The sequence below is a fragment of the Prionailurus bengalensis genome, chromosome C1 (assembly GCF_016509475.1).
Source record: "Prionailurus bengalensis isolate Pbe53 chromosome C1, Fcat_Pben_1.1_paternal_pri, whole genome shotgun sequence".
Taxonomy (NCBI): Eukaryota; Metazoa; Chordata; class Mammalia; order Carnivora; family Felidae; genus Prionailurus; species Prionailurus bengalensis.
In genome coordinates, this window is record NC_057345.1 from 203,521,446 (window position 1) to 203,534,378 (window position 12,933).

General features: G+C 48.3%; 1 protein-coding gene across 4 annotated transcripts in view; it reads left to right on the top strand.

Annotated features, from left to right (window-relative positions):
- Positions 1–12,933, top strand: part of PNKD (PNKD metallo-beta-lactamase domain containing) — a 58,741-nt gene that overhangs the window by 26,102 nt on the left and 19,706 nt on the right. The window lies entirely within an intron of this gene.

Genomic DNA, 12,933 nt, shown 5'->3' on the forward strand with positions numbered 1-12,933 from the left:
AATTAAAATTCAATTTCTCAGTTGCACTAGACATAGTTCAAGTATTCAATAGCCACATGGGGCTGGTGGCTACCATATTGGCCAGCACAGATCTATAGCAGTTATGCTGGCCATCAACTGGAGGAAGACTCGGGGTCAAGCTCTATGCTGTAATTCATCGCAGACACCCCCCCTCCTCCGGGTTCTCCCCAGATGCCTTGCATAGGTCCTGAACTCGGCACTTTTCACTGAAATGAATTTATTTACTGAAAAAATTGACCTCTAGGAAACAAGCTCAGTTCCAAACATGACCACTAGGGGGCAGGATCTGACTATCATTGTTTGGCAAGAATTTTTCTAGATAGGTGGAAGATCATCCAGTGCAGTGTCCTTTTATTGCTGATCATGACCCATTAGTGAATTCAATTAAGTGGATCATACCGACAGTGAAAAAATAGGCCAGAAAACAATGAGGATACAAGCACTATTATTACGTGTAACTTTGCTTTAGTTTTGTTGACTCGTCTAGTGTGTATGAGTCTTCATGAAAACTGTCCTTATTGTGAGTCATGGTCAAAAAAGGTTGAAGATCACCCTAATCTTTCTTACCTATGGATAAAGAAACCAAACCCACAAGTTGACCAGTGTTGAAGTTAGAAAACGGGGATAGGAGAGCGCCTTCTAGTATTTTCTCTTTCGTTTAGTGGCTCTAAATTCTCCATAGTAAGAAGTCAGTTTGAAAAGGAACTGAGCTCAGAGCAGTAGAACGCACACGCGGGCTCACGGTGGCGGTGGCGAGGAGCTGCGGAGTCAGGCCTGACGCCCGGTCCTGTTGTACTAACTCGTCAAGTGCTGCTGGGGGGCTGAGGGGTGAACCGTGCCCTCAGCCCTGCACTACGGGGCAGCTAGACGGGAGGGGAACCGTAAATACAGCTCCAGCCCTCTTGGAACCTCCAGTGGGGAAGACAGACAGGAGCAAGCGCTCTCACTGGTGAATATATCACGACAAACAGTAACACCTACGCCCAAGAGAAATGGGCGTGGTGCCCTAAGAGAGCAGTACATGGGACCTCGTGGCAACTGGAGAGGCCAAGGCAGCTGCCCGACAGGGTGGCTTTGAAGAATTGAAGAGTAGCCTGAGTCAGATGGGCCGTGTGTGTGTGTGTGTGTGTGTGTGTGTGTGTGGCGTACGGTGTGTGGTATGTGTATCTGTGTGTATGTATATGCTATGCGATGTGTGTGGGGTATGTGGATGTGTGTGTGCGCACGTGTGTGGGGCGGTGGCAGGCATGCTGTGGTCATTCTCCACCGAAGGAACAAGCTGTGAGGAGGCGGTGGAAGCTACCGGGAAGCCGATAGTGCGGGGGAGTGGGGGGGGTCCTCGGGGAACTTTGAGGTGAGGGTGAGCCCTGGGGCGTGGCCTAAGAGGAGACTGGGAAGTGGGCGGGGCCCAGATCTACAGGACCTCTTGGTCCTCCTTAAAGATTTTGAATTTTACTTCAAAGAGAAGTCACTGAATGGTTCCGAGCTGGGGAGAGGCATGATTTGGTTCGTATTTTAAGACCATGCCCTGGCTCCGAGCGGAGAATGGGCTGGGGGGGGGGGGGGGGGGGGGGCGGGGGGCGGAGCGTGAGAGCAGGGAGGCTAGTTAGGAGCGGTTCCCCGCATGGGTCCAAGGCGGTGGTGGGCCTCCACCTCTGAAGAATCAGTGCACTTCTGTCACAGACCCCCCCAAACCCACATATCTTCTTGGGCCTCATTTGGCCAGCCGTCTCCCACGTGCCCCCCACATTCATCTCTACCCTGCTCCACTGTGCACAGAGCTGGCCTGTGCGGACACGTCGGTGGGACTTCAGTTCTCCAGCTTCAGTTGGGTTTGGCCAATGGAGAGAGGGGAGGCAAGGAGCGAGCAAAGTCAGGGTATTTGTTCTCCTTCCCCTCCCGAAGGGTCACCACAGACTGGCTCAGTCCTCAACCAAAGTTCCCAGTATTCCTCAACCCAAGGTCAGGTGCCCCTGTCCACACATCTCTGTCCCTCCAGGTTCCATACCTGCTCCATCCCCTCGCCTGTCGGGCCTAGAGGTGGTGCCAGGGCCTCACTGTCACTAGCCCTGGGGAGTTGCACTATCCCTTGTGTTTCCTACACCGCGCGCTTCGCCTTGTAAACCGTTCACAAAGCTCTCCTCGAGTCGTTAGTTGGCGTGTTTCCTGGAAAACTCTGACCGAACCATCTTCTACCCCGGTGGACAACACAGTGTCAGGGGGATGAGCCTGGGATTTGGGGTCACACAAAACTAGGACTGAATTCTGGCTCTGTCACTTACTAGCTCTGGGATGGGGTGCGTCACTTAGCCTACCAGAGCCTCAGTTTGTCCATCTCTAACGTGAGGACGTCATCGCCTGCCTTACACAATTGTTAGGACGATGAAATAACACACACAAGGCACGGCCCATGCCTAGTGCAGACTAGAGCATCGCTCACCCTAGTTCTGGTCTTCCTTTCCCCGCACCCGAGCCCGCACATATCACTCTGCACTGACTCCAGCACCGTGCTAGGCGCTGGGATGAGGGAGGAGACAGGGGAGGCCATGGTCCTGGAAACCACATACAGTGGCTCTCCCAGTGGACCGCCCCCCCCCCCCCGACAGTTCAAGGTCAGAAATAGTGAGGGTTACGTTTCAAACTATTCATTTCCTTTTGACAACTATGCAGCGTGCATTTTACTAGAGTCTGGAGATAGAGTAATGACCAGTTGTGATCAGAAGGGGCTTCGGAAAGGAGGTTGCATTTACTTTCAGTTTTAAAGGAGCTGTATACAGGGCACCTGGGTGACTCAGTTAAGGATCAGACTTCAGCTCAGGTCATGACCTCGTAGTTCGTGAGTTCAAGCCCCGCATCGGGCTCAGTGCTGACAGCCCAGGGCCAGGAGCCTGCTTCGGATTCTGTGTCTCCCTCTCTCTGCCCGCCCCCCCCTCCCCCCGCTTGCGCTCTGTCTCTCTGTCTCTGTCTCTCTGTCTCTCTCTCAAAAATATAAAATAAAATAAAATAAAATAAAATAAAATAAAATAGCTGTACTCCCAGAGAAGACATATCAGTCTCCCTGGGGACTGCCCTCACACTCCTCCCTTCCTCCCTGTGGGAGAGCCTGCAGAACTCCCTGAACTGAGAATCGGCCTTAATTAATTACAGCTATTTCTGGGAGTGTATTAGATCGCCTAGGCTGTGCGGAGGCAGAAGTGTGCCTCAGAGGATTTCTCCAGGTGTGGTGGGGCAGATGTAGGGGGCAAAAACCCCAGGACAGTGACCAGGGCAGGCCGACTGGAGGGGTGGGGGGCACGTGGAAGGGAGCAGTGGGAGCATAAAATGCTGGAAAACTGGGTTGAGGCCATATTGCTAAGTCAAGCAATGTGAATTTAATGGTGTAGACACTGGCTTTGAGCAGGGGGTCAGACCTGATTGAGAGCTGGGCTTCCAAAGGCTTTGTCTGATAGTCCATGTAAGCCGGGCGGGGGCTACAGGTGTCTGTGGTGGACTGGGTGTTAGGACCCCAGGGCCCAAATTTGGGTGATGGCAGTGGGGAATGGAGGGGGAAGGATCACATCCTTTGTTTGCATCCATTCATAAAATGTGTACTTGAGCACATATGAGGACCAGACGTTGATGTTGCAAGAATGATACAAGATTCAATAACATCATTGAAAGAACACCTCCGATGAGCCAGGCACCATGTACGTTCCCTGGGTAATCACAGTTAATCATCAGAATAGCTCCGTATGGATCCTCGGTCCCTTTTGCCACGAAATAGGCTGAGGCCCCTCTACACCTGCTCTGCCACACCTGGAGATGACCGGAAAGAGGATGGGCATTTCGATTTGGAACTCGAGAGGGAAGCCAAGGTGTACTTTCCTCTTTGGGAGTGATGCGTTCCATGTCAGACTGAGGCAGGGAAAGAAAGCAGTGAACGTGGCTCTGGAAATTTAAGGGCTTCGTCATGAACTCTGGGGAACTGGACACGTGAGTGGCAGCAGCAGAACGGGATGTGTATGGGAGAACAGTCGGAAGAGACCATGACAGGAAGGCAAAGCAAAAAGAAGGCTCTGCCCAGAGGTTAGGTGACCAGGACTGAACAGTGACAAAGGGGGTTGACGTTGTAGGAGTCAAGAGCCAAATCAGGATGGACCGGTGGGGGCAGAAGCTCAGCTGAGTGGCCTGAGAATGAGTGGGGAGTGAGAAAGAAAGGCAGGAAGGAGGAGTGCTTTATTTATTTTAATAAAACAATATAAAAAATTTTTTTAAGTAAACCCTATCCCCATCGTGGGGCTTGAACTCATGACCCTGAGATCGGGAGTCGCATGCTCTACTGACTGAGCCAGCCAGGCACCCCTAAAATAATCTTTTTGGTTAAAATAATAATACGATCTCATTCTAGAAGGGCAGAAAATATTTTTAAAATATAAAAAAAGAAAACAAGGGGTACCCCATAAGTTCATCAGTCAACAGTCATCACTGGTAGCATCTTAGAGGTTTTTCTACGCATTTTTGTTTACAGAAATCATATCAATTATATAAAATATATACACTTTGGCATCATGTTTCCCCCCTTTATATTGAAATGGAAATTCTACCCACAGTATTTGAGTGTTTGGGGCTGCAAGTATCAAAAAGTAGAAACAAAAACAACGGCTAAAAGTGGCTTAAACAATGAGGACAATTTTTCTTTCACATAACGAGAAGTCCAAGGGCAAGGTAATCCAGACTGGTTAATACAGGGACTTGGTTATGTCTTCAAGGACACTGGCTCCATCCTCACTTGTGCTCTGCCATCTCCAGTGTATTGCAATACCCTCTTAGGCTCCTTCCTCAAAGTCCTAAAATTGGCAGCTGCCGTTCCAGGCATCACAGGCAGATGACAGCATCCTGGAGCCAAAGAAGCGCACAGTCCTATTGTATCCCTTTTCGATCACAAGGAAAACCTTCCCTAGAAGGCCTGCAGCCTATTTCCTGCCCCACCTCACAGCTGTGCAACGTGGAGCAATTGACTTGATCTCTCGGTGCCTCGATGTTCTTATCTGTGCAATGGGAATTATAGCTATTTGACTTATAGGGCTGTCGTGGGAGCTGAGAGTTTTCTGCATAAAGGCACTTAGAACAGTGCCTGGCATGTGATTTGTGCTATATAAATGTTTGCTATTATTATCTAATGGCAAGAATTGCATCACATTCCTGGGTCTAACCAATTACATGGCGGGGCAGTGAGTGCACCAAGTGGCTTGGACCAATCAAGATCCACCCACGGGGGCTGGGAAGGGGCTCACTTGGAGGCTATGGCAGTTCATAAGAGAGCTAGCAAAATAGGGGTTAGCAAGGGAAATGGGGTGGGGGGTGGAGAATGGGTATTAATCAACCAGCAGGATCTGCCACACATGTATTGATAAAAAAAAAAACAAAACAGCACACATATGAATGGGAATTGCTTTCTAGAAAATTGTACCAATTAATAATCATCACAAGCAGCATATGAATACCCATCTTCCCATAGTCTGTAAAACCTTAGTCTTTATTTTATTAGTCTTATTCTTTTCCATTTGGATAGATGAAAATCATATCTCATTATTTAGCTGACATTTTCTGGATTTTTTTTAATTTAAGAAATTTAATTTCACTATAGATGTTAAGAGTTTAAAATTTTTTCATGTATATTAGCCATTCACCCCTTTGTTAATTGGGCTCTTCGGGTTTTCGCATTTATTAGAGTCCTTATATTTGAAACATCCTTATTTGGGCACCTGGGTGTCTCAGTCAGTTAAGCCTCTGACTTTTGGCTTTGGCTCTGGTCATGATCTCAGGGTTCATGGGATCAAGCCCTGTGTCGAGCTCCCTGCTGACAGTGTGGAGCCTGCTTGGGATTCTCTTTCTCTCTCTCTCTCTCTGCCCCTCTCCTGCTCATGTCCTCTCTCTCAAAAATAAACAAATAAACTTTCAAAAAAATATTAAAAAAATTTTTTTTCTTAACATTTATTTATTTTTGAGACAGAGAGAGAGAGAGCGTGCATGAATGGGGGAGGGTCAGAGAGAGAGGGAGACACAGAATCTGAAACAGGCTCCAGGCTCTGAGCTGTCAGCACAGAGCCCGACGTGGGGCTCGAACTCACAGACCACAAGATCATGACCTGAGCCGAAGTCAGACGCTTAACTGACTGAGCCACCCAGGCGCCCCCCAAAAAAATATTTTTTAAAAAAGGTCTTTATTTATTTACTAAGTAGATTAACTCTGACAAATTTGGGGCAAATATTTTCTACATTTTTTGTTTTTGGCTTTTTCTCTTGTTTGTGTGTATGTGCATGTTTTCTTTTACTATACCAAAGGTTTAAAATGTTTTAAGTAGCTGAAAGGGTAATTGTTTCCCTTGTTAGGTCTCTAGTTGCTTTTTCTCTGAGTTTAATGGTAATATATGCCTATTAAAAAATTAGAAAAATGCTTCTATTGCTTTTAGCCCTAGAAAGTCTTCCACTATCCAGAGGTTGAACATGCATTTAATTTTCTTCTAATTTTGTATGTTTTATTTTAATGTGTATTTATTTTTGAGAGAGAGAGCACGAGAGCGCTAGTGGGAGAGGGACAGAGAGAGAAGGAGACAGAAGATCTGAAGCAGGCTCTGTGCTGATGGCAGAGAGCCCAATGCGGGCTTGAACTCATGGACCATGAAATTATGACTTGAGCCAAAGGTGGCCGCTTAACTGACTGGACCACCCAGGCACCCCTAATTTTGTATGGTTTAATTTTATGTCCTTAACACTTTAATTCACTTGGAATTTACTTCGGTATACTCTGCCAGGCACAGGCCTGAAGTGCTCTTTTCCGAATAGCTAATCAGTTGTCCAAGCATCGTTTCCAGCACCATTAATAGCTAAACATTTTTGCTTCCCCCGTCTCCATCAGTGATTGTTGCAATAATGCTGCATAACAAGCAAATCCGAAACTGAGATGTATACAACAATAAGCATTATTCTCTCAGGCATCTGTGGGCAGGCTGAGTTTCAGCTGATCTAGGCTGAACTCTGCAGGGCTGGGCTGGCTTCTAAGCTGGAGTGGGGTCAAGTTGGCTTCATGTTTTTCATCCTCCTTAGACCAGCAAAGACCCGAGGGATGTTCTTACAGCAAAAGGCATGTATATGTAATCCATATACAGAGACCGGGTTCAACCACAACTGCATGTTTAAGACCTCTGCTTATATCATGTCTGCTAACATTCCACTGACCAAAACAAATCACAAAACCAAGCCCAACACCAATGGCATGGGGGACTCTATTTTGCCTTTTTGGAAATGTGCATAGTCACATAACAAAGGATGTGTTTACGGGGAGAGATGAAGAATTTCAGAACCGAAGGAAAACAAAAAAAAGAAAGAAAGAATTGAGAACTGAAATACAATCTACCAAACCCATGGAGACTAACTTTCAGGAAAGTTGAGATAAAGGCAGAATAGAATCTAGAAAGGGACCCACAGTCAAGGGACGTTTGTAAGGCAGTGAGATACTCAACTTTGCTCGTAGGGTGAGGAAAAGCAGCGGCCAGGAGGAACACCAGTTGAAGATATGAACAAGGCTAATAGCATTTCCTCTAAAAACTCATATGGAAGAAGCAGAATTTGTAGATGGTGGGTGGGCACAGACCTTATCTCCTCTAAGGATATTGGCTGAAAGTAAAGGAAGTGGAGGTGTGCCTGAGGTCTCCAATAGCAACTGGAGGTAATGAGAGGGCATCTTGGCAAAGTCAAAGCACTGTCAAGTATAGGTGTTAGGGGTCCCAGAGGGGTGTCGGGGGTCCCTGAATTGTAGAGGCTCTAATTCACATTGGATGGCCATCTTCTCCAGCTTTGTCCATGAGGTTTGAAAAGGTGAGTGACTGTCAGGTTGGTACAGGTAGGTCTCTGGAGATTGGTAGGCTAACGATGGAGGGACAAGGTGGGTGAGGAAGCTGACAGGTGGTGAGTGGTTCAAGGGACTGAATCCAAGTTCTCACTGGGAGGGAAGAAATGTGGGCAGGAGGGGCTGAGGGGCTGGGAGAAAGCACATGGTTTTAGGGGTTAGAGATAAAGGAGTACAGATCGTGGGGCTGAGGGGTCAGAGGGAAGGACACTGGAGTTGAAGTTTTCAGGGTAGAGAAGTTTGGAGGGTGTGACCACGTGAGTAGGCTACTGAATTGCACCGAAGTCCTTGGAGTTGAGGTCAGGAAGTGAGGCCAAGGCAGCGTTCAGTGTTACCTATGCAAAATGCAGATTCCTGGGCCCCGGCCAGACCTACCTAGTTGGAATCTTTGTGGGAGAGGCCCAGGATTCTGTATTTTAACAGGCTCCCCGAGTAGTTCTTAGATTCCCTAAAGTTTGAGAACTGCTGAGCTGCAAGTTTCAATGAGCCATGATTGTTGCAATTCCCTGATGGCAGGAAGTAGACAGGAAGACCAAAACAGGTGTCTAACTCCTCAGAGTCTGGGCTGGGTCAGTGGTCGGACTGATGAGGAAGAGTGGAGAGAAGCTTTCAAATGAGGCAGGAGGAACAATGATCTTGACCTGGAACGGCACATGACAAATGTGGGAGGCTGAAGGTTTCTCCTCCAGAAGGCAGGACAGCAGGAGGGAGGAAGGGAATAGAAGAGAGGGGTCATGGTCCGTCAGGACAGGGCAGGCTGTGAGGAGGCAGAAGATGTCAGAGGCATTGTTGCTATGCAAACCACGGTTGCAGGGTGTATGGCACGCGCCTTGGAGGGAGGTTCACAATGGGAAGGTGAGCTCGGCGTGGGGGCAGCAGATGAGAGTACAGACTGATGTGAATGGGGCTGGGCTGCGTGGGGGCCAGATTATGCTAGCCACCACTGCTGCATCTGGCGAATTTTTCTACACTGAACTCACTGTTCCACCCTGGTCCAACAAGATGTCTCTTTTCTCTAATATTCAAACAGTTCTTCCATATCAGCTCCTTCATGATCGCTCATTGTCACTGGCATTGCCATCATCATCATCATCATCATCATCATCACCATCAATACCATGATCTCCTGAATGCCAGCCAAGCACCCGGCATTAAGCCTGAGCCATGATACGAGATGAAGGCAGGCTCTCGATCCTAATGGAAGGTCCAGGCCAGTTGGGAAGACAGGATTCAGACACCCTGGACAGACGACCTGAGATGGCAAGTGGATAAGGGGCAGATTCCAGAACCCATGGCCCACCCCAGGAACCTGGAAGGAGGCTTACTCTTTGGGAGTTGAGCTCTAAAACCATCACATCACAGGCCAGAATGGCACGGCTTCCGGCCACCTGACTCAGGTCATTAAGTGAGTCTCTCCTAGGAGAGTCACAGAAGCAAACCTTAGCCTTGCCAGCGCACCCCAGGCTGCTCAAGGGAGGAGGTCATGGGAAAAGAGGAGTTCCTCAGACTTGGCTCTTCTGCAGCCTGCCCTAATGGTATGAAACATGGGCAGTCACCAGGCTGGGTCTGACTCCCTGTTCACCAGCTTTCCTCCTGCGTAGGGCATGGCTTCCGCACAGCCGTCCTGCACGGACGGAACCTATGCTCAGAACTCCAGTCTTGCAACAGTCACGGCACTCAGTGGCAATAACCAAATTATCATTCATTCATTCTTTATTTCTATCATTCGCTCATTCGTTCAACAGACACTGAACTGGACACCTGCTCTGAGCCAGGCATTGTGCACACCGCCGGGAATACAGTGGTGCGAAGACAGACAGATCCTTCCCTGACTTCATGGGCCTTACATTCCATGTAGCAGGAATGGAATGTAGCAGGGTGGCAGACAAGAATCACAAAATCATGTCATGTTGTGCAAAGTGTGACAAAGGAAGTGAGCAGAGCAGTATAATCGAGAGTGATGTGGTGGGCAACGAAGGCCTCTCAGAGGGTAACGTTTTTTCTTTAATTTGACATATAACCTAAATATGGTAAATGCACTCATTTTTAGGGCACGGTCTGGCGAATTTTCACATTTGCATATGCAAGGATTTCTCAATGTCTGTACTATTGACATTTGGGGCTGGATAAATCTTTGTTGTGGGAGCCGTCCTGTTCATCACAGGATGTTTTAGCAGTATCCCTGGTCCCTACTTACCAGATGGTGGTAGCACGCCTCCCTCTCCCTTTTGTGACAGTCAGAAATGTCTCCAGACTTTGCTAAATGTCTTCCGGGAGGCAATTTCACCCCTATGGGGAGCTCCTGGTATAAGCCATGCAGTCACCAGTCAGCTCAAGATACAGGCTATTTCCATCCCAGAGGGGTTGGCATTTGAGCTGCGACCCAATGGATGAGAAGCTGCTACCTATTCAAAGAACTGAGGGAAGAGTGTTCCAAGAGGGAGCATGAGCAAAGGCCCTGCGGTGAGGATGACCTTGCACATTTGAGGAACAGTGTGCCTGGTCTGTAGAAACAAGGGTAAGAATGGCATCTGAGAAGGTGGAAGAGACAGGCTTGGTCCCATCAAGCAGGAGCCTTGGAGTTGGCCATTTCACTTGACCTTAGCCAAAAGGCCGAGAAGCGATGGAGTCGGCCATTTCAAAGAACATTTGTGTGAGGCACCTGGGTGGCTCAGTCTGTTAAGCATCCAACTCTTATTTTGACTCAGGTCATGATCCCACAGTTGTGGGATTGAGCCCTCCATTCTGGGAGTGGAGCCCTCTGCCCCTCCCCCACTTGCTCTCTCTCTCTCTCTCTCTCTCTGTCTCCAAAAGAACATTTGTGAGTATTTGGTATGTGTCTGGTACCACCCCAGACACTGGAGATTCACATCAAAGATGAATAAATTAAACCTTAGTCCCTACTCTTCAGGAAGACAGTAAAGTCTTCAAGACTCTAGAGTCTGAGATAGACACGTACAAAAAAATATACAGGATGAGGTATTGCATTGAAAGAATTATGTACAAGACCTAGTGGCACAAGGGGGGACATGCATAAGCCCATTCTGGAGTGGGAGGGTTCGAGAAGAGCTTTCTTTTTCTTTTTTTTTTTTAATGTATACTTATTTATTTTGAGAAAGAGCCAGCGCGTGTGCAAGCAGGGGAGGGGCAGAGGGAGAGAGAGGGAGACAAAGAATCCCAAGCAGGCTCCTTGCTGTCAGTACAGAGCCCGACTCAGGACTCGAACACACAAACCGTGAGATCATGACCTGCATCGAAATCAAGAGTCAGACGCTCAACCAACCCAGCTACCCCCCAGGTGCCCTGAGAAAAGCTTTCTTGAAGAGAGCACATCTGATCTGAGTCTTTGGGGAACGAAGGATGAATGACACTCCAGGCAGAAGGCACAGCATGTACAAAGTCACAAGGGTGTGAAGCAATGTGATGGGTTCAGGGACACACAAGCAGTTGGGTATCATAAGGTATAAAGTGCAGGAGGGGGTAAATAATGAGGCATCAGTCTGGCTGGGACAGAAGATTCTCAGGGGAGAGGAGATGAAACTAAAACAGATTCTGGGGTACCTGGCTGGCTCAGTCAGTGGAGCATGAGACGCTTGATCTTGGGGTCATACATTCAAGCTCCACGTTGTGTGCAGAGATTACTAAAAAATAAAATCTTTAAAGCAGACTTGGAGCAGATGTTGGAAGTCTTCCAGAGCAGTCTAGGGAAGGAGAAGAGGGCTTCCTGAGCCTACGTAAGTCCCCTAAAACACCCACTCTCACTCCTTATCCCTACCCGTCCTGGCTTCATGTATTTCATAAAATGTATCTTGGATGATTATCTGTCATCTTGTCAGTGTGTGTGTGGCTGAAGATTTGGGACTCAATCATTCATGCCTGAGCCTGCATTTCCTGTTTCAGATGACAGAGACTGTGTTTTGATTTCTCAATGTAACGCCTGGCACAGCCTTACCAGAAAGGTGTGTTCATGATGGCTTTTGATGAGGTTTCATAATTCTTCCCTTTACATGTAGAGACACAGATTTAGAGACACACAAAGTCCCTTGGCCTAGAAGGGCTTTCTGCAAAGTAGCCTGTCAGTCTTCTCTCCCCTCCGCCTCCAGCATGGCACTCATAGGTGGGAAGCTAACGGCAGGGGCTTAATTCCATTCTATCTGATATCTATATCTATATATCTATATCTATATCTATATCTATATCTATATCTATATCTATACACTTTTTTTTTTTTCCTGACAGCCCTTCGTGTGCCAGGCATGGAGAAGGAGCTGAATTGCTGGGCAAGGGGACAGGGAGGGAGCAGGCCATAGGCTCTGTTCCTCAAGATGCATCCACATAAGAGAAAGTCCATGTCTGGGGTTTCTGAATGAAACCAGGATTAGGCGTTGGGATTACACTCCAGTCTGGGGATAAATCAACCCATCTCTTGGCTTTTTTGAAGGGTGGGGATGAGGCCTCCAACTCATTGTCCGTATTGATCCTACACTTCCATGCTCTCCACACTGGGGCCCCAGCCTTTAGATCCAGCTGTCTAATCAGAGTCCATGAGAAGGAGAGTATATGGGTCAGTTTATCCAGCCTCTCAGGCCAGAGCACAGGCAGCAGGGAAGAAAACAGGAGCACTGCCTCCCCTGCTACCCTCCCCAACCATCTCCCAGCAGGACAGAGAGCTTACTGGACTGTTGACAGCATTTCCTTCCCTTGTTCTGGGCCAGGGCCAGGGCTGGAGCCAGAAGGTTTGCCCAAATTTGTAGGTGTCACCACGCCTGCCCTCTACTTCCCTCCCGCCGACCTCAACAACTTCTGGAACCTATCAGGAAGGCAGCAATGCAGGGAGTGGGAGGCAGGGGGTGGGGGGAATGATGTGGAAATCCCACTGGGCTTGGGGGGCAGGATACCAGGGTCCTAGTCCTGTCTCTGCCACCTATTGTTGCATAATCCTGGTTGAGTCACACCCTCTGAGCCTCTGTGACCTTTTATCCTTCAGGGCATGGTTTACATGTCACCTGCTTAGGGAGGCCCTC